A 22,015-nucleotide genomic window follows, 5' to 3' on the forward strand; every position below is an offset into this window, starting at 1 on the left:
GTAAAATGCCCTGCCAGCAGATGTCAAGGCAATAAACAACTATTTTACTTTTAAAAGACAACTGAAGGCGGCCCTGTTTAGGGACGTTTTTATTGTCTGACGCTGTATTGTTTTTGATATTCAGTCGGAAGCCGCCCAGAGTGGCTGGGGAAAGCCAACCAGAAGGGCGGGGCATAAATAAATAAATTATTATTATTATTATTATTATTATTATTATTATTATTATTATTATTATTATCATCATCATCATCATCATCATCACTGCTCTAAATCAGCCTTCCCCAACCTTGGCTCCTCTGGGTGTTGCTTGACCATAACCCCCTATCACTGACCATGTTGGCTGTGAGCTGCACTTCCAAGAACATCTGGGAAAGCCAAGGTTGGGGAAAGGTGTCTCCAGTCTCTTGTCTGGAGACTCCAAAGCTATAAACCTAACAATCAGGAAATCATCTGCAAAGCCAATGAAGGGAGCTGGAGTTCTTTCCCCAAACCCTCCCCAACCTGTTTGACCAGATTCAACACTGGGAGAAAATGCCAGGGGTGTGTTTAAGCGAAGTGCCTTCAAACCACTGTTTCATACTCTTGCCTGCTTTTAGCCTTACAGCGCCGTAGTCATTCTCCTATCCAGTTATGGATTATCAACCATCTCACATTATGGTGCCAAAATACAAGGGTGACCTTCTGGGAGCACCAATTCTTAAAGCAAGAAGCACTTTGTGGTTTGAGCAAATCACTGGAACTCATTTCTGTTCCTCCACCTATAATAATACTGCAGTATTAGTTATGTAACACCTCACACAGAGCTGTTGTAAGAATGAGTAACATCAAGATAATGCAGTTTGAAGGGCAGAGCCGCCTATAATAAAATAATACAGTCATGAAGAGCAAAGACTTCTTTAAGAGGAAGAGAAAAGAAAATCAGCAGAGGTCTTGGCAGAAGAACGAACAGTCTCCATTGAAAGCAGTGCCTGTCTCTAGGCAGCAAACATTTTAATGACTTTTCAAAAGCTACCGTATTTTTCGCTCTACAAGATGCACCAGACCACAAGACGCACCTAGTTTTTGGTGGAGGAAAACAAGAAAAAAAATATTCTGAATCCCAGAAGCCAGAACAGCAAGAGTGATGGCTACACAGCAAAAGCAGTGATCCCTCTTGCTGTTCTGGCTTCTGGGATAGCTGCACAGCCTGCATTCGCTCCATAAGACGCACACACATTTCCCCTTACTTTTTAGGAAGGAAAAAGTGAGTCTTATAGAGCAAAAAATATGGTAAATGGACACGAAAGTCAGGGTACTTATTGACCGTAGCCAAAAGTGCCTTAAAAGCGACTGAAATTATTGGGATAATAACCGTCCCTTTCCAACCGACAAATCATTATGACGCACCTACAACATCCCCGACTGAAAAAGTTGACAGTGAAATCTCCATGCCTAATTTTCTCACGAGGAAACAGTGACGATCAAGACAGAATTCCAGGCCTTGCTGACAAATTACAAACCAACAAATCAACAGTACCAGATGATATTCTTGCAAGAGTTCTTAAAAGAACTCAAATGTGAAATTGCTCATTTTCTAACAAAAATATGTCATTCGCCCCTAAGACTGGCAAGGACCAAAAACCAGTGGTGGAATACCAAGTTTCAGAAGTGGATCCCAGGAAATTAAAGGCATTAACTTGATGTTCGTTCCAGGAAAACTGGTGGGAAGCATTATTAAAGATATAATCAGCAAGCACACAGAAAATGTCTTGCAGGAGAAGAAACATCATGACTTACACAGAGTAAGGTCTTGTCCTTTCAGAGTACAGTGGTACCTCCAGTTGCAAACGGGATCCGTTCCGGAGGTCCGGCCGTATCCTGAAGTTTTCGCAACTGGAGGACCGCTTCTGCACAAGCACCAGCGGCGAAACACTTCTGGGTTTGATACTTTCGCAACCCGAAGTTTACGTTACCCGGGGGTAACGTAACCCGAGGTTCTACTTTACTTTGAGAGTATCAATAAGCACATCAATGGGGTGATGCAGTAACTGGTTAAAGAATTGGAAGTCTCAAGAGTAGGGGAGAAAATGGCAGTTCTCTCAAAGGAGGGGTGTAAGAATTGGGGTTCCCAAGGATCTGTATTGGGGCTGGTGCTTTTTAAACTTGTTTTTAAATGATTGGCATCTGGGGGTTAGGAATGGGAGGGCTTGGTTTCCTGACTGTTCTGGGTGGTTTAATCCAAAAAGGATCTCTACAAACTGGGTGAATGGGCGTTAAAATCAGAAATGCAGTTCAATGTAAGAGAGTGCAAAGTGATGTTCACTAGGGCAAATAACACATGACTTCACCTAGACACTTCCGGCATATGAAGTCGCCAGGGAAAGTATCTTGGAGTCGTGGCAGATCGCTTGATGAAGATGTCGACCAAGTGAATGGCAGCCGTGAAAAGATTCCAAGTTAGGGATCATTAGATTGAAAGTAAAACTGCCAATATTCATGGTGTGACTGCACTGTGAATATTGTGTTCAGCTCCGGTTGCCGCATCTCAAAATGGCTGTTGTAAAAGCTGGAAAGTTTCAGAAAAGGGTAGCCCAAACGGGAGGCTGGAGCAACTCCCCTACGATGAAAGGTTATGAAATTTGGACTTAAGTGTGGGCTATGAGAGAAGTGTATAAAATTTTCCATGGTGTGGGGAAAGTAGGGAGAAGGGAGTTTTTCTTCCTCTCATGTAACAGTAGAACTTGGAATCATCTAAAGAAGCTGGAAAAGTCAGAATACAACAAAGGTGTATTTTTGCACAATCGCCTGTAGAAAGGGTGCTGTAATAATAATAATAATAATAATTTATTTATACCCCGAGGGACGCGGGTGGCGCTGTGGGTAAAACCTCAGTGCCTAGGACTTGCCGATTGTATGGTCGGCGGTTCGAATCCCCGCGGCGGGGTGAGCTCCCGTTGTTCGGTCCCAGCTCCTGCCCACCTAGCAGTTCGAAAGCACCCGCAAGTGCAAGTAGATAAATAGGTACCGCTTTATAGCGGGAAGGTAAACGGCATTTCCGTGCGCTGCGCTGGTGCTGGCTCGCCAGAGCAGCTTCATCACGTTGACCACGTGACCCGGAAGTGTCCTCGGACAGCGCTGGCCCCCGGCCTCTTAAGTGAGATGGGTGCACAACCCTAGAGTCGGACACGACTGGCCCGTACGGGCAGGGGTACCTTTACCTTTATTTATACCCCGCCCATCTGGCTGGGCTTCCCCAGCCACTCTGGGCAGCTTCCAACAAAATATTGAAATACCGTAATACATCAAACATTTGTAGCACTTACATCCTGCTTGTGGAATACTGGGATTCCTTTTTATTTTTCGCCGTATCTCCTTGCAAACATGAAGGTTAGGGGTTAGGAATTCAAATACAACCACCAGCTTAAGAAAACAACCACCTGTGTGGAATGCTGGAAGAAAGACAAACATTCCTGGTCACTATATAAACCTTGCTTTTTCAATTACACTGAGTAAAAAGAGAGTTAATTCAAGGCTCAGTAGCTAATAGCCGAAAGCCTGGAACTACTCCCATGTCTTTAAAAATAAAATAAAAAAATTAGTATCTCTAAAAGCCACTACCAATTAACCACAAACATCCAGCCTCCAAAATATAGTACAAAACTGAATGCAAAGGGTTACCTAGCAACCAGGATACAGGGCCAACGATGGCCTTTGGCTGTGGGATGGGGAGAAGGGGGCATTAAACTTCTAGGCCTGATAAGGATAATATCACCACGGAGCCTTTGATCCTCCGCATCTTGGCTGGGGAGAAGCTGGCCATTCCTGAGAAGATATGAAAATAATCTAAATGTTCTCCAAGGTATTTCCTTTCCTGCAACTGTTAGCCTTCAACAGCACCTTTGTTGCCATAACATAGGTGCGCGCACACGGATGCCCAAATAGTCAGCCGGCTTGGAACTAAAGCCAATTTGCTTTTAAATAAGTCAGTTTTGCCACTAGCATGCATGCTTAAACTTTCCTGAGACCAACTGCTTGCATTCAAGAATCCAGAATCTCTGCATCGCCGAATTTGGTGATTCAGCCAAGAGTAACAAGTTCACAAATAGCAACAGGTGCTTGCAAAGGGTATTAGTTAACATAGCAAATATATCAATAAACTCTCCTTTGATATCCAACAGAGGGTAATCTCTCTCTCTCTCTCTTGTTTTATTTATTTAGGGTTTTTGCTATTTTGGGTGCTGCCTTCCTTTCTATTGTAGTCACTTCCTTTTCCCAGAAAGCCAGGAATAAGATAATCACAGAACCCTTTGTCTGATATGCAGTGCCACAGAATACCGTATTTTTCATCCCATAGGACGCTCCGTCCCATAGGACGCACCTAGTTTTTTGGGGGGGAAATAAAGGAAAAGATTTTTTTAAAAAATTACCTGCAGTGGGAAAGGAGGAGGTGATTTTAGTTGGGATCATGGCTGGGAAGGGAACTGGTGTGCTGCAGGGCCAATGAAAATTAGGAAATAGACACAACTAGGTTTTGAAAAATTTAAACCTCCTGATGTGGCTACTAACCATGCAGGTAATGTAACAGGTAACCCCTACTTAGTTCCATCTTCAAGAATGAACGCAAAAAAGAAACTTAGATTAAACTACTACTCCACCACCCAACACAATATTGTCTACTCTTAGTTAGTGGCAGCTCTCCAAGGTATCGTTAAAGCTATGGTTTCCCCAGTAGTGATGTATGGAAATGAGAGCTGGACCATAAAGAAGGCCGATCGCCGAAGAATGGATGCTTTTGAATTATGGTGCTGAAGGAGACTCTTGAGAGTCCCATTGACTGCAAGAAGATCAAACACATCCATTCTGAAGGAAATCAGCCCTGAGTGCTCACTGGAAGGACAGAGCCTGAAGCTGAGGCTCCAATACTTTGGCCACCTCATGAGAAGAGAAGACTGCCTGGAAAAGACCCTGATGTTGGGAAGGGTGGAGGGCACAAGGAGAAGGGGACAAGAGAAGGCCAAAATGGTTGGACAGTGTTCTCGAAGCTAGTAACATGAGTTTGACCAAACTGCGGGAGGCAGTGGAAGACAGGAGTGCCTGGCGTGCTCTGGTCCATCGGGTCACGAAGAGTTGGACACGACTAAACAACTAAACAACAACAACTCCCGAGGTATCAGGGCCAATCCCATTGCCAGCTCAAGCCCTGAAGATGCAGAAGTCTCCTCCTCTTTGATTTTTCATATTCCCAAAGATGCTCACCTACTTTCCCAATCACTGCTTTGTAACTTGAGTCCTCCCCAAGCAGTCTAGATATTTATAGCTTAATTAACAGTGTCCTGTTTCTTTGCTTCATTTTAGAACAGACTCTGTGGGTAAACATCAGCTTGTCTATAGGAAAATCTGTTTTATTTTTCTGCTGCAAAAACACACAGGGTGGCCCATGCAAATAATAATCATAATAATCCCCTTCCATCTGCTTTTTAAGAACGGCTAGTTGTAATTTGCTTTTACTGACTCCGAGATCAATGCTGTGTTAAGAGACACAACCTCCCCATTTTCATGTACACTGTTTCCCCCTCTGTGCTAGTTGGCCTTTTATTTTATTTTGAAATGGCTTTTTATACGTTCAGTATTTAATTTTTTTATGTACAATATAAAATAATAATCTACTTGGAATTAAGAACTGCCTCATATGGCACAGAAAAAGATGGGATTCCTATACCTCCACTACGAAATGATCGTGTCTTTTCTGTAAAATTTAAAGAACATTTTGTCTGAAAATAAATATACTCAAGAGGCTTCGAGCGAACACGACTCCCACGTACAAGATTGTTCAGATCCTTCAAAAAAACTCAAAACAAATTGCAGAAAATCTATGGCATAAATACAGGGACTAGTTTTTTCTGTAAAATGCGTAGCAGCCCAGAACAGGGTGCTTGGTATAAACTGTGCTCACTTATATGGTACAGTGGTACCTTGGTTCTCAAACTTAATCCCTTGCGGAAGTCCGTTCCAAAAGCAAAGCGTTCCAAAACCAAGGTGCACTTTCCCATAGAAAGTAATGCAAAACGGATTAATCCGTTTCAGTCTTTTAAAAACAACCCCTAAAGCATGAATTTAATGTGAATTTTGCTATCTAATGAGACCATGGATCCATAAAATGAAAGCAATAAACAATGTACTGCAGTCACACAATCCATCCATCAGTAGCTGAACTGGGTTCCACACAGTCACAAAAACAAAACGAAAAGAGCCGCAAAAACAAAAACACAAAATAACAAAAACAGACAGACCTCAGTATGACACTCAAAACGGAGCATGTTCAGCTTCTGAAAAAAGTTTGCAAACCGGTTTGCAGTGTTCCAGGTTGTTTGAGTACCAAGGCATTTGAGAACCAAGGTACCACTGTACTTGAATTCATACTGGATGCCATATGTAGACTTGACCTGGGATCAGATGCTGAGTCCTCAGAGGACAACCCAGACATCAAACATGTCAAAAATACGTCTTGCGTGCTGAGGATCCGCTTGATGGGTCATCCGGGTCAATGCGTAAGATGCCTGCTTGTGAGTAAGCAATCCCTAGTATGCCTTCACTGCCAGGAGTTGTGACTTAGGCAGTAAGAATATACAGTGGTGCCCCGCAAGACGAATGCCTCGCAAGACGGAAAACCCGCTAGACGAAAGGGTTTCCGTTTTTCGATGCGCTTCGCAGGACGAATTTCCCTATGGGCTTGCTTCGCAAGACGAAAATGTCTTGCGAGTCTTGAGATTTTTTTCCGCTCCCCACCCCCCTTTTCTAACCTGCTAATAGCCTTTTAGCAGCTAATCCGCTAATCCCTTAAGACGCTAATAGCCGCTAATAGCTGCTAAACCGCTAATAGCGCTAATCCGCTAATAGGGTTGCTTCGCAAGACGAAAAAACCGCTAGACGAAGAGACTCGCGGAACGAATTAATTTCGTCTTGCGAGGCACCACTGTACAGTCGTATCTTGGATCCCGAATGCCTTGGAACTCGTCCATTTTGGCTCCCAAATGCCGCAAACCCAGAAGTGAGTGCTCCGGTTTGCGAACCTTCTTTTGGAAGCCAAACATCCGACGCAGCTTCCGCGGCTTCTGATTGGCTGCAGGAGCTTCCTGCAGCCAATCAGAAGCATCACTTTGGTTTCCGAATGTTTTGGAAGTCAAACCGACTTCCGGAACGGATTCCGTTCGACTTCCAAGATAGGACTGTATAAATCAGGGTTTATCTTGCCTGGGCCGGATCAGTCCCATGGAGATGCCACTGTGGACCGGACTGCGCACGCATGTTTTTCGGTGTCTACGTTTGCATAGGTGTGATTTTCTGTATCTGTGCATGCACAGGTGCGGTTTTCGGCGCTGCAGAAGCTAATCCCCATGCTGCGCTGAGCCGGTTTAGCACTGTTCATGAGCGGGAAACTCGGTTCAGGGGCGGCTCGTGGGCCAGTCAAACGACCTCCACGGACCGCTTCTGGCCCATGGGACTTAGATTCCTGACACCTGGCATAACGCCTCCCTCTTCAACAAAAACCAACAAATCAACAGAACCTACCCCTGTGACACTGACACAAAACCTTGCGCATACACTATGTAGAAGAATGAAAGTTTACTTCTCCACCTCTCTTCTCCCCCAATTTTATACTGCCTATAACACTGGTGGCTCACATCGAACATGAACGATCTGTAGAAAGAACTCTATGAACTTCTTTAATAAAAAACCAATTTAAAAAAATAAAGCCTCCCTCTTGAACTTTCCGGTTGCTAGAAACAACGTAAGTCTTTCACTCCTTGGTGAAATATTAGATTGTTTCCAGATCTGGTTTTGTTTTCTGTTTTTTTTAAAAAATATTTTTTTATTCGTTTTCAATTGCAATAGTGCAATAAAAGCCTCATTACAACAATGCCTAATTCTGCTACCATTAATAATGCCAATCACTCAAAAGCCAAATTGTACAATTTAGGTGGGAGAATTGATGGTTTGGCGATTTACTCTATTTCTGCGTTCCAAAATCTTATAAATTTCCATTACACTTCCAGTCAGAATCACAAACCCTTATACCGCAGCTGCAATTTTAACGACTTCCATTCGCATTAACACCTTAAATGATTTATAGTCCTAAAGGTGAAGTATTCAAACTCTCTCTTTGTTGTTCTTGTGTGTTGCAATTATTCTGTCCTTGGTGTTTCTCTCTGTCCTTGTAAAATATTATGTCTATCTTTGGTCAGATGTTGCTGTTCTCCATAATGCCTTGGGCCCTCCTTCCGATAATATCTGGGAACTAAAGTACAGTGGTACCTCGCAAGATGAATGCCTCGCAAGACGAAAAACTCGCAAGACGAAAGAGTTTTTTGTTTTTTCAGTTGCTTCGCAAGACAAATTTCCCTATGGGCTTGCTTCGCAAGACGAAAACGTCTTGCGCCTTTTTCTTAAAACCGTCAATGCATTCCTATGGGAAACCGTCAATGCATTTCCTATGGGAAACCGTGCTTCGCAAGACGGAAAATTCACAAGATGAAAAAACTCGCAGAACGAATTAATTTCGTCTTGCAAGGCACCACTGTAATTCTCTGTGCTTGTCCTTGGCTTTGTTGCACATTGCACATTGTGCATATTGCACATTGAATCCCACTCTCCTGGGCAAGTGTTTTGGTAAAAAGCTTTATCCTCTAGGACTCTAGGTCCTGAGGGCATCCCCGGAGCATAACCTTGTGAATAAGCCAAAATCAAACCTTGCGAATAAGCCAAAAGAAGATAACTAGCCTGCAAACAATTTCTCTAGCCTACCAAGGGATTAGCAGCCTGTGTTTCTATGCTGAATATGGAGAAATGGAACCTGACTTCTTCGTCTACAGTCAACATGAAAAAGTCTTCTACCAAGTGGATTAGTGGCAGCGGCGTAGCGTGGGTTGTCAGCACCCGGGGCAAGGCAAGTAATTTGCGCCCCCCGCTGCACTGTCCCTCCCCCAGATAGTCCCTCGCTCTCTCTCCGCACTGCACGCCTGGCACCCTCCCCTCCACAGTGGGCGGCGACCCGGCGGCTCGGATCGGATTCGCACAGCCAGCACTGCAGTGAGAGAGAGTGAGTGAGCCAGGTAGGGGCAGAGAGCTGTGAGTGCGAGCGCCCCCCCCCAGATGTTGCGCCCGGTGCGGCCGGCCCCCCCTGCACCCCCCCACACTACGCCACTGATTAGTGGCAAAGCAACAGAACAATATTCTGAAAATTTGCTCCATTTCTGGGCCGACTGCAGAGGAAAGGGCTTTGTTTCTAACACGGCTAATACAGATTTCATCTCTCTTTTGCCAACCTGCTTATCTTTGTGGGATTTCCAGGTGCCTATGCCTGGCAGGTGAACCAGGAGCCTGCCAGGATACTCCCTTAACCTCCGAATTGTGCAAAACCAAATGGGAAACCACCATAATATGAGATGCAAGCGTAGCAGCAGCTCATTACTTGTTGGTACAACTAATTATTCCAACCACTAGAGAGAGAGAGAGCTCAGCAGAGCAAACATCCCCATAAATATACCTCAAGTTGAGGCAGGTGCCTTCATTTACATTTAAGAAATGCCCCAAACTCTGTAATCTACCAAGAGTTTGTCAACGGTGCCAATAGCTCAAATGTGTGCACTTTTTTTTTAGGCATAACAGCAATCCTACTGTATCAGAACATCTAGTCTAGCATCAAGTTTCTCACAGCTTCCAGTCAGAGGATAGACAACTTTCCTTTGTATTCAAGCTCCAACAACTAGTACAGTGGTACCTTGGTTCTCAAACTTAATCCGTCCCTGGAGTCCGTTCCAAAACCAAAGAGCACTTTCCCATAGAAAGTACAGTGGTACCTCGGGTTACATACGCTTCAGGTTACAGACTCCGCTAACCCAGAAATAGTACCTCGGGTTAAGAATTATGTTCAGGATGAGAACAGAAATTGTGCTCTGGAGGCGCAGCAGCAGCGGGAGGCCCCATTAGCTAAAGTGGTGCTTCAGGTTAAGAACGGTTTCAGGTTAAGAACGGACCTCCAGGACGAATTAAGTACTTAACCTGAGGTACCACTGTAATGCAAAATGGATCAACACGTTCCTGACTTTTAAAAAGAACCCCTAAAACAGCAATTTAACATTAATTTTACTATTTAACGAGACCATAGATCCATAAAATGAAATCAATAAACAATGTACTGTACTATAAAATAAATTAAACAGTGTTGTAGATGATAAAAATTTAAAATCTTTTTTTTTTTCTTACCTGCACTGATGATAGTCATTGTTTGGATGGGGGGCTTTTATCCATTTCCACAGCCACACAATCAATCAATCAATCAATCAATCAGTAGCTGAACTGGGTTCCACACAGGCACAAAAACAAATGAATCAGAAAAACCCAAAAAACAAAATTGCAAAATAAACAGCAGAAACAAATGTGCCAAACTTAATCCATTCTGGAAGTCCGTTTGACTTCCGATATGTTCAAAAACCAAGGCGCAGCTTATGATTGGTGCAGGTGCCCCGGGAACAACAGCCAACAGCTGCATCGAACATTCAGCTTCCGAAAAACATTCGAAAACCGGAACACTTACTTCTGGGTTTTCAGCGTTTGAGAACCAAGGAACCACTGTATTCAGAAACATGTTCTATTCATGGCTAGTAGTCGCTGGTCTTGTTGGCAAAAAATGAGAAGGCAAGCTTACTGGAATATGTTGTCTCCAGAGGAGGAGCGTGTAGCCACCCTATGCTTCCTCGATCCTTTTTGTCCCTGTTCAGCACCCAGTTAAGCCAAGGTTTGGTTTAGCATGGCTTCAAAACTCAGGCTCACAGTTCTCCAACCCAACTGCAAGCTGCAGCCAAAGACAAACCTTCGGGTGGTGATTTAAATCACGCAATAAAATGTGATTTCGCTCAGTCCACACTCTGCTCTATGCCATATTCATGCAATCGCTCATTTTATCTGAGCCTTGTTAATACTTGTTTTGTGTACATTCAATTGTAAGATAAAATATACGCAAAGGGACTTGACAGGAAGTCAAAATAGAAGTAAAGATTTTGTAAGATAAAAGGGGAAAATATTTATTTTCATTATTATTATTACTATGTGTTTGTGCGGGTGTGTGTTTTCTGTGGAATGTTTGGGAGGAAATATGATGGTAAATAACAAATAACAAACAAAATATTGGTGTATGTCATTTTTCTTTATCAATTATATGTTGTGGTAGTATGGTTGTAATGTTTTTTGTAACATAAAATCATTCAATAAAAATTATTATTTTTAAAATATTAATACTGGTTTCTTCCAAATGTCCCGAGGAAATTCAATCATCCTGACTTCAACTTGCTTTAAACTAATCCTCTGATATATTTTTTTACAAATGACTCCTTTAGAAATTCAGTGTTACCCTGTCGGACTTTCTAGGCAAGCTTCCACTGTCATTGCAGTTGAATTTGACAGTGTGGCCCTTGTTTCCAAACAGAGGGACATTGGTTGCATCTTGCACTAGATTCTAGCATCACTCGGGATTAAATCCTGGCTCCAGAGCATACAGCAGATCGTATACATATTCACTGCCTTTGTTCAACTGGAATTACTTCCAGTTAAGTATGCAGAAGCTAGCAGAGTTTCCCAAACTTGGGTCTCCAGTTGTTGTTGGACTACAACTCCCATCATCCAGGAACAGTGGTCAAGGATGATGAGAACTATAGTCAAAAAACCAAGTTTTGGCAACCCTGGAGCATTCTATTTTGTCCCCTTGACTTTAATTATTTTTTAAGCGAAGGGAGTAGATTAAGTCAGACTACTATAGAATTCAGAAAACTGGTCTCAGACATTCAAATAGTCTATACAATCAACATGTGCGTAGTCTTGGAAGTAACATTCAACCACTCCAGTATATTTACAAAAGGCAAATCAAAAGTACTTAAAAAGTAATGAGAGTCTAAGACACCACCTATAATAAACAAAATCAATAGTCACAATTTATGTCTGTGAAAGTACTTCTATAATCATGCATTTGATAGAACACTTGTTGCCTGAGAAAACTCACACAAGGAAGATGCTACAGTTTATTTTTTTCTATTCGCCCACATGAATACTGCTGTGCTATCTGAACAGATCTGATTATCTTCATAAATCAGACAGACAGACAGACAGACATTTGTGCATATAAATCTACTCTCAAGCCAATACTCTATAGAGACAGAATATAACTTCATGAGTGTTGTTATGTAGCAACAAGCTTGGGGTAAAAAGTAAAAAATACAACACGTATACAGTATTTCTGAAGGAAGCATGCAAACAGAAGCAGTATATTTAAAAGTAACAACCTTTAAGAAAAAAAAAAGATTTTCAAATCTTTGGACTTCAGAGTCAAGCTTTATTCTATTTAGCCTCCAAGTTTAATTGTCTAATCAACAGACTGGGAGCAGGAAATATGGCTATGATGTGACAAGCTGTAGAAAACTGATTTCCACCACACACGCACTACTTCTCCTCATTTCCACAAATAAAACTTTGAAGGAAGTGGAGAGATTAACAGCATAAGGATGAGGACCAATTATTATTATTTTTTTAAAAAAACAAACACCTGCCACCCAAATACATTGGTTTCTGGACTGTATAACATACAGCGTAACGCTAAGGTCTTCTGTACCACAACGGTTCTGGTATTTCAGGCCGATTCAGACAGTTGCGCAGCTAGATGCATGAGTGCCGCATTTTTATAGGACAGGGTTTGAGTTTTATTACTTCAAAAGATGCAGTTACACACAACAACGCAAAAAGCATCAGAAAACAAGACTCATGGTGCCTCTGAAATGCCTGTAAATGATTCAGCCATGTGCTAGAAGCACACAAAGCAGTAACAGAATAATCCCTAGCAGGAGCAAGTTGCAGAACGTACCCATTTTTTAACAAGAAGTCTGGAAAGCTGTGCTTCTTGAGTAGGAGGTTAGAATTAAATATTAGCCCTTGGGATCACCAATGCAAACTGTTATCTCCTAGGTTAATAACCTACGCCCTGTAGTTGGGGTTAAGTTACTTAATGAAAGGCTTTGGAATGTCTTCCAGGTGTGCCGTTGGAGAATCAGTATACAGTGGTACCTTGGGTTACATATGCTTCAAGTTAAATATGCTTCAGTTTACATACGCTCCAGGTTATAGACTCCATTAACCCAGAAATAGTGCTTCAGGTTAAGAACTTTGCTTCAGGATGAGAACCTGAGGTTCTACTTTAGCTAATGGGGCCTCCCGCTGCTGCTGCACGTTTTCCGTTATCATCCTGAAGCAAAGTTCTTAACCCAAGGTAATACTTCTGAAGGGATGCGGGTGGCGCTGTGGGTAAAACCTCAGCGCCTAGGACTTGCCGATCGCATAGTCGGCAGTTCGAATCCCCGCGTCGGGGTGAGCTCCCGTCGTTCGGGCCCAGCTCCTGCCCACCTAGCAGTTCGAAAACACAATTAAGTGCAAATAGATAAATAGGGACCGCTTACCAGCGGGAAGGTAAACGGCGTTCCGTGTGCTGCGCTGGCTCGCCAGATGCAGCTTGTCACGCTGGCCACGTGACCCGGAAGTGTCTCCGGACAGCGCTGGCTCCCGGCCTATAGAGTGAGATGGGCGCACAACCCTAGAGTCTGTCAAGACTGGCCCGTACGGGCAGGGGTACCTTTACCTTTAATATTTCTGAATTAGCAGAGTCTGTAACTTGAAGTGTCTGTAACCTGAGGTACCACTGTACAGTGAACGCTCAGGTTGTGAACGTGATCCATGTGGGATGCACGTTTGCAACCCGCAGCGGCGCATCTGTGCCCGCATGGGTTGCGATTCGGCGCTTCTGCGCATGCGCAAAGCGCAATTTAGTGCTTCTGTGCATGCGCGACAGACGAAACCTGGAAGTAACCCGTTTTGGTACTTCCGGGTTTCGGCGGGTGCGTAACCCAAAAAAACGCAACCTGAAGCGGCTGTAACCCGAGGCATGACTGTATATGTAAACTCAACTGTCAAGAAGAAGAAGAATATTTATATATACATACATACATACATACATACATACATACATAAATACATACATACATACCCCGTCTATGTGGCTGGGTTTCCCCAGCCACTCTGGGCGGCTCCCAATCAAATATTAAAAACACAATAAAACATCAAACATTTAAAACTTCCCTAAACAGGGCTGCCTTCAGATGTCTTCTAAAAGTCAGGTAGTTGTTGTTGTCTTTGACATCTGATGGGAGGGTGTTCCACAGGGCAGGCACCACCACCGAGAAGGCCCTCTGCCTGGTTCCCTGTAACCTCACATCTCGCGGAGAGGGAACCGCCAATAGGCCCTTGACGCTGGACCTCAGACCACTGAACGATGGGGGTGATGCTCCTTCAGCTATAAAAGGCCAAAGTTGTTTAGGGCTTGAAAGGTCAGCACCAGCACTTTGAATTGTGCTCGGAAACATACTGGGAACCAATATAGGTCTTTCAGGACTGGTGTTATATGGTCTCGGTGGCCGCTCCCAGTCACCAGTCTGGCTGCCACATTCTGGATTAGTTACAGTTTCAAAGGTAGCCCCACATAGAGTAGTCCAAGCAGGAGATAACCAAAGCATGCACCACTCTGGCGAGACAAAAACTTGATCAAAATGAGCAGTTTAAAAACACAGGAGGAGGATATATTCTCCCTGTGCTCCTGGATTTATCAGAAACAGAAAGCCCTGTTTTCCAAACTATTGCAACTGGAAACAGATGCAACAGGGTATAACATCTAGCCACTGGTGTATCTCTTAACCAGTCATAGCAAAAAAAAGGTAATAAAGCCTACATTGTCCAGAGCTGCAGAGAAGACCAGAGATAAGTTATCTCCTGTAATGAAATCTCCTCTATTCACCGACCATCAGAGGGTGCAGCAAGAATCACAAAGGTGCTCTCTCTATCCTGGCTCCTTGAATTCTCAACTCTTCTGCAGAATCTGCTAACCGGGGTTTGACACATCTGTGTGATTTAAGACAATCTCCAAAATATTGATCAAGTGTTCTTACACCTATACCTTGGATCCCAAACGCCTTGCAAGTCAAACGCTTTGGCTCCTGAACACCGCAAACTGTTCCGGTTTGCGAACGTTCTTTGGAATCCAAACGTCTGACCGTGCTGCCGATTGGTTGCAGGAGCTTCCTGCAGCCAATCAGAAGCCGCGCTTTGGTTTCCGAACATTTTGGAAGTTGCATGGACTTCCGGAATGGATTCTGTCTGACTTCCAAGGTGCGGCTGTATGTAGATTTCCATTGGTACATAACGCATTGTATTGCTGGATCTTCCTTTATCATCAATTGCCTTTTTATCTTTGTTCAACTGCACTTCCCACTCCTTCCCTAGTTCTTTGCTAATCCCCTCCTAAAAATCATATACTGCTTTGTAGCTTTTACTGAATCTGCTTACTGATCAGTGTTAGAAACTCAGATATATAAGCTAATCCACCAAATGGCACCTTAAACTAGGTTCCAGCTGCCACAATGGAATGTCTAGGCACTGCCATAATAATAATAGTAATAATAATAATAATAGTTTTCATTTCTATATTGCTTTATATTTTAAAGGGAAAAAACCTCAAAAGTGGTTTACAACACATTTAAACAACCCAGAATAAACCAAACTCAAGCTTCAAGGAAAATATTTCAGATGCTTCTCTAAGTGACATTTTGCTTTCCCCATGTTTATCCACCTGCTTAATTCATAGAGCTGCCCCATAGCAAAAGTGCTCCAGGAAGCCAGTGTGGTATAGTGGTTAGAGCAGAGGTAGGCAACCTAAGGCTTGGGGGGGTTGAATGCAGCCCAATCACCTTCTCAATCCGGCCCGCAGACGGTCCCCAGGAATCAGTGTGTTTTTACATGAGTAGAATGTGTGCTTTTATTTAAAATGCACCTCTGGGTTATCTGTGGGGCGTAGGAATTCGTTCATTCCCCCCCCCCCCAAAAAAAATATAGTCCGCCCCCCCCCCCACATGGTCTGAGTGATGGTGGACCGGCCCACGGCTGAAAAAGGTTGCTGACCCCTGTCTTAAAGCTTATGGGGCAGTTTGCATCAGGGCTTTCAGCTCAAGCACCTGCCAGAATGAAAGTGTCACAAAGCGCTGTTATACCCTGAAATAAAATTAGATGAAAATGATGTACCATTGGTATTTAACTCCCAGTAAGTTAGTGAAATTGTAAAAATTGAATAAACAAAAATAATAAATAAAAATAACCTTGCCTCTTTTCAATTATCCCTTTATGCTGCATCGGTAACTGTTTGCGGCAGCGATAGTGAGGGAGTTAATTTTTTTCATTGGAATGGGAGGTATAGGAATTCGTTCATTATTATTTTTCAAAATACAGTCCGGCCCTGCCACATGGTCTGAGGGATGGTGAACCGGCCCATGGCTGGAAAATGTTGCTGACCCCTGGATTAGAGTGTCGAACTAGGACCTGGGAGATCAGGGTTCAAATCCCCACTCAGCCGTGAAACTGAGGGTGACGTTTCTCCAGTCGCAGTCTCTCTCTTTTTTTAATTTTATTTAAAGTTTTTTATTTATACAACCGGAAAGACAAACAAACAAAAAACACAAATACCAAATTATACACAAATTACAAAAATAACCATTCTGTCAGCTTTTGGATCCAATCTTGAATAGAGGGGATTTCATTACTCTTCCATTTTGCTGCGATCAAAACTCTTGCTGCCGCCGTGGCATATAAAAAGATACCCTTCCTCTTTTGTGGAATATCCAAATCTGTTATTCCCAGGAGGTAGGCCTCTGGTTTTTTATTGAAAGAGATCTTTAGCATTTTTTGCAGTTCTGCATGTATACTCTCCCAGAATACCTGTATTTTCCTACATATCCACCACATATGGAAGAATGTTCCTCCAGTCGCAGTCTCTTAACCTACCTCACAGGGTTTTTGTAGATATTAACTGAGGAGTGGGGTGAACCATGTACTCCTTGGAGAAAAAGGCGGAATATAAATGCAGTAAGTAAGCTCTTCTGCTGACCTGCTGAAGAAAGATGGAGGGGCCGGCCAGAGGGAGATGTCATTCGGCAACCAAAGATCTCCATGTGGTCGAAACTGGACCAGCGCCAGTCGCAAAACACGCCTGGCAAATTTCCATCACTGCTACTTTAATGAGAAGTCTCACCATGTGTGTTTCTTTGCATACAGTGGTATCTCAGGTTAAGTACTTAATTCGTTCTGGAGGCTCGTACTTAACCTGAAACTGTTCTTAACCTGAAGCACCACTTTAGCTAATGGGGCCTCCTGCTGCTGCTGCGCCGCCGGAGCCCGATTTCTGTTCTCATCCTGAACCAAAGTTCTTAACCTGAAGCACAATTTCTGGGTTAGCGGAGTCTGTAACCTGAAGTGTATGTAACCCGAGGTACCATTAGGTTATGCCACATACAGGACTGGTCACTATCTTTCAGGAAAGCTACTATATTCTATATTCTACTATATTCACCTGTAGCTTCAGAAGAAATCACTGTGTTACTTCAGAAACCTACTGGTTTATGACTACTCGAGGGATCACAAGCAACGTCCCGTTTCATCCGATTGCCGTAACTGGACTGAAAAAGCCGTAAACACATTCCCACAAGCAGAAATTGCTTTAACGGAGTGAAATTAAAGATAATGGGGATACAAAACACCGCCTAGCTACTTCTACGCAAACAAAGTGTACAGCCAAATGAAAAGCAATTTACTCGTCGTACTCATCTCATTTAACGCTTACTCTAGCCTTAAGATACTAAAATCTATTAATTCATACGCTGTGGCTTCGCACAGTAACTCTCCTGTGAAACTGCTCTGTGAAGCCATTGTAAAGCCAAAGAACAAGTACCAAAGGAGCCTGAGAGTTTGTCAAGACAGCGGTCTTCCCCCTGGCCAACTCTGTGCCACAACACGAAAACTGGTGTATCTGTGTATTTGTGCAATACTATGGGGGTCATTTAGAACTTCGCCAGCACGCAAAGCCTGGAACAAAATGAGCTCTCAATCTTATTTTCCATTGTTTTAAATCCCATACGTTTGTTCGTTCCATTTGCATCCTAGATCCTACCTCTCCTGTTGAGAATTCGAGGCAGCCTCACAACATCCCCGTGAAGCAGGACCGGCCAAGAGATCTAGTGAGCTTGGCCTCTCCAGTTGTGGCTTCATCCACTAACTCAACTTCCTTCAAATACGGTTATTGTGGCTTACAGATGTGAAGAGCACTGAGGGAAGTGATATGTTACCTTAGACAACATGTATTGGGACATAAAATTTGCTTATAACATTGGCTCCCAGTACGTTTCCAAGCACAATTAAAGGGTTGGTGCTGACCTTTAAAGCCCTAAACGGCCTCGGTCCAGTATATCTGAAGGAGCGTCTCCACCCCCATCGTTCTGCCCGGACACTGAGGTCCAGCTCCGAGGGCCTTCTGGCGGTTCCCTCACTGCGAGAGGCCAGGTTACAGGGAACCAGGCAGAGGGCCTTCTCGGTAGTGGCGCCCGCCCTGTGGAATGCCCTCCCACCAGATGTCAAAGCGATAAACAACTACCTGACATTCAGAAGACATCTGAAGGCAGCCCTGTTCAGGGAAGTTTTTAATATGTGACGTTTTAGTGTATTTTTCATCTTTGTTGGAAGCCGCCCAGAGTGGCTGGGGAAACCCAGCCAGATGGGCGGGGTACAAATAATATAATATTATTATAAATTATTATTATAACAGGCAAATCAAGGGAAATTTATGGCTCGAAATATGTTAAATTCTGCATAGCTTCTCTTCTGTTCCCAAACATGCTTCAAATCTATCCATGATCAAGTTAGGAAACCGTTTACTGATGGAGCTGCCAGAACCAGTCGACGGAAGGTTTTTTGGAACTACTAGTTCAGCAGAATTTGCAAAGGCGATACACTTATGGTATCACAATTCAGGGCAGACATGCTTTTACTGTACTTTAATTTGCGTGTGATCAAGTTACACTGTGCCAGATTATGCAGATGCAATGCTTCTGCTATCCCTGTTTTGGATCACTTCTCTCTCTTTGCATTCATGCGATTAACCAATTAACTTAAAACAGGAATACACCTTAGAGGAGAATGACAAAAACAGAACGTCTGTATAAAATGAATACTGTCGTTTCTTAACAGCACAATCCTAGGCATGGCCTCCTGAAAAGCAAATTCAAGCGCAATGAGAGTTGCTCCCAGGTTAAGAATGGGTTATCACAGGACTGCAACCTCGGATAAGAAGTAACACTCATGTAAAAGAGCAAACAGATGATCAGAATAAAGTTATTAACTATCCCAAACAAAGGCAAATCTTAAGTCCTGTAACTAAAGGTTACCCACAGTCTAGCTCGCATGAACAGGCTGTAACAAAGAATAAAACACCTCTGTACAAGTAAGAAAAGTTACAGCTATATATTGCTAAACTTAATGGAAAAATAAGTACCTATTTCACCACTTAAAATGTACTCCTACTGCAAATTTATGCAACTGTCTCCTTTTGAAAAACATTGCAATAAACTAATTTATGTAGCTTTAAAAATCACTAATCCGAAAGATGAAACAATCTTAAAAAAGTGTTTTCTGAAACTTTCTATTTGTTTTAAGTGTTGAGGCCAAAGAGTAGCATCCCCACTTTTTGTTGGGCTATTGAAGAAAATACCGTATTTTTCGCTCTATAACACGCACCCGACCATAACACGCACATAGTTTTTAGAGGAGGAAAATCCGTAGGCATGCCACCCGTAGGCATTCCCTCCATAACACGCACAGACATTTCCCCTTACTTTCTAGGAAGAAAAAAGTGAGTGTTATGGTGCAAAAAATACGGTAATTCAAGGCTGCACTACAGAGTACTGTACATTTAACAAAGAACTGTTGGTTACAGTGACAAACTTCTACATTCCTCTTAGGATTTAGGTTACTGGTCAATTAACCGTTTACAAATCAAGATCTGAATACTGACCCTAGCATTATAAAAGAAACATTGCTTGAGTTATTGAAGCCTTCCATCCGTCTCGAACACCACCAATTTAACAATAAAGGAAAAAGCCTACACAGGAGAAATCTTTTATCAGGTCCACACATTCATTTACTAGGCAAACCTTGAGGACACAAAAATCTCACCATCCAGAATATATTTAACAAAATTACCCTTTAAGCAACATGTTGCTGTCCAATTATCAGGAAAATATGCCGTGTTTAACTTTTATCTTCTGGAATTTACCGCAGCAGGAAAATCAGACTCGACCATTATAAGTATTTGCCGAGGTCCTCAAAAAATAAGAGAGTAGGCTTCTTCTTTCCAGAGACTGAGTAATTGCAACACTCCTCTACGCAATAAGGGCGTGTCGAGATTGGAGCTCTTGTCTCATAGAAATGTCCTTTTTGTCCCACAGAATTCATCATGCACACATGCAATTCCTCTTCCAGTAAGTTTGCCTGGAGAAGAGGAGGTTAAGGGGTGATATGATAGCCATGTTCAAATATATAAAAGGATGTCACATAGAGGAGGGAGAAAGGTTGTTTTCTGCTGCTCCAGAGAAGCGGACACGGAGCAATGGATCCAAACTACAAGAAAGAAGATTCCACCTAAACATTAGGAAGAACTTCCTGACAGTAAGAGCTGTTCGACAGTGGAATTTGCTGCCAAGGAGTGTGGTGGAGTCTCCTTCTTTGGAGGTCTTTAAGCAGAGGCTTGACAACCATATGTCAGGAGTGCTCTGATGGTGTTTCCTGCTTGGCAGGGGGTTGGACTCGATGGCCCTTGTGGTCTCTTCCAACTCTATGATTCTATGATTCTATGATTCAGGCTTAGCTTTTTTCAGTTCCAGCATCACCGCAATACTTAATGTTGATCGTTACACTTCTCCATTTGAGAGCATGCTGAATTTAAAGGGCTGATAACATAGTTTATTATGTTTTCCTCCTGCCCTTTGAACAAGGATCTCAGGGTGGCACATATGAGTCCGTCCCTTATCCCCTCAGTTACCCTGCAAGACAGGCTGAGAGATAACCACCAGTCCAACATCACTCAAGAGAACTTCGTACATAAAAAGTCCAAACTAAAGAAGAGTGCATAACCAAGGTGATAGACTAGGCCGAAATGACAAAGATGACCGTGAGGATCAGGCACCAAGAGGACAAGAAATTCAGTCAAGAGCGGGAAAAGTTTACAGAATATCTTAAGGACCGCTGTGTATACTTAAAAACATCAGGAGGATTGTTATAGCACTTGTAATATGACTGAAGGTAAAAAAGGAGATAATATGGATTGGAAAAATGTAATTAGATGCAAAAAAATACGGAGAAATTGGAAATTGGGGGTGGGGGTGGAAGTCTGAGAGATCTAAGTAATCCCAGAAGTGTAGAAACTGAAAATGATGTGAATGCATAAGAATATTGTTTTAAAAATGAAAATAAAATATTTAAAAAGAGAACTTCATAGACATGCAGATACTTGACCTGAGTGTTAGAACCCGGGATAAAAAAGCTAGGAGCCAAATGGTTTCTGGGACCTGGGTTGTAGGTGCCAAAACTGAAAGTCTAGTCGCCACCAAGGGCAGGGAGAATTGGCAACACTTTTTATTTATTAATTAATAAGCATGAACTACTACGCAATTCACATAAGTGACACATTGTAAATATCACATTTTTTTCAGAAATTGTTAATACATGTTTAATGTGGTGTTTACAATAAAAATATTGGTACCGTACTTGAGTTTTCAAAACACTCTTTGCTGATAAACTCCTTAATATATTGTTTATCCTTAACTTGGAAGCTTCAAAGCACATATCGTACATCCTTGAGTTTCAGCCAAGCGCAAAAAACAGCACCCAGACTTTTGGAGGTGCTGCAAATGGAGAATCTTTAGGTGCAAAATGTGCCTTGATAATTTCGAACCCTGTTTGACCCAAAGTCTTCCCAAATTCCAGTGCTTCACCAACTAACACAACACAGATAGATGGTAGATTTGTATGGTAGCGTAGTTCCACCAGAATCACCCAGCAGGTAAACGTGAAC

At 42.7% G+C, this 22,015-nt stretch overlaps 1 protein-coding gene across 6 annotated transcripts in view; it reads right to left on the reverse strand.

Annotated features, from left to right (window-relative positions):
* The window catches only part of ZDHHC3 (zDHHC palmitoyltransferase 3), a 54,155-nt gene that overhangs the window by 30,538 nt on the left and 1,602 nt on the right, over positions 1-22,015 (reverse strand). For 2 of the 6 annotated variants that reach the window (XM_083405158.1, XM_083405161.1), the window contains exon 2: positions 3,658-3,801. The exons of 2 other annotated variants lie outside the window; for them this stretch is intronic. The gene's annotated coding sequence lies outside the window, so the exon portion shown is untranslated. Of the gene's footprint in view, positions 1-3,657; positions 3,802-20,145; positions 20,299-22,015 lie in introns of those variants that run through there. 2 more of the 6 variants (XM_083405159.1, XM_083405162.1) reach the window with 2 other exon arrangements.

The sequence above is a fragment of the Podarcis tiliguerta genome, assembly GCF_965153285.1.
Source record: "Podarcis tiliguerta genome assembly, chromosome: 12".
Taxonomy (NCBI): Eukaryota; Metazoa; Chordata; class Lepidosauria; order Squamata; family Lacertidae; genus Podarcis; species Podarcis tiliguerta.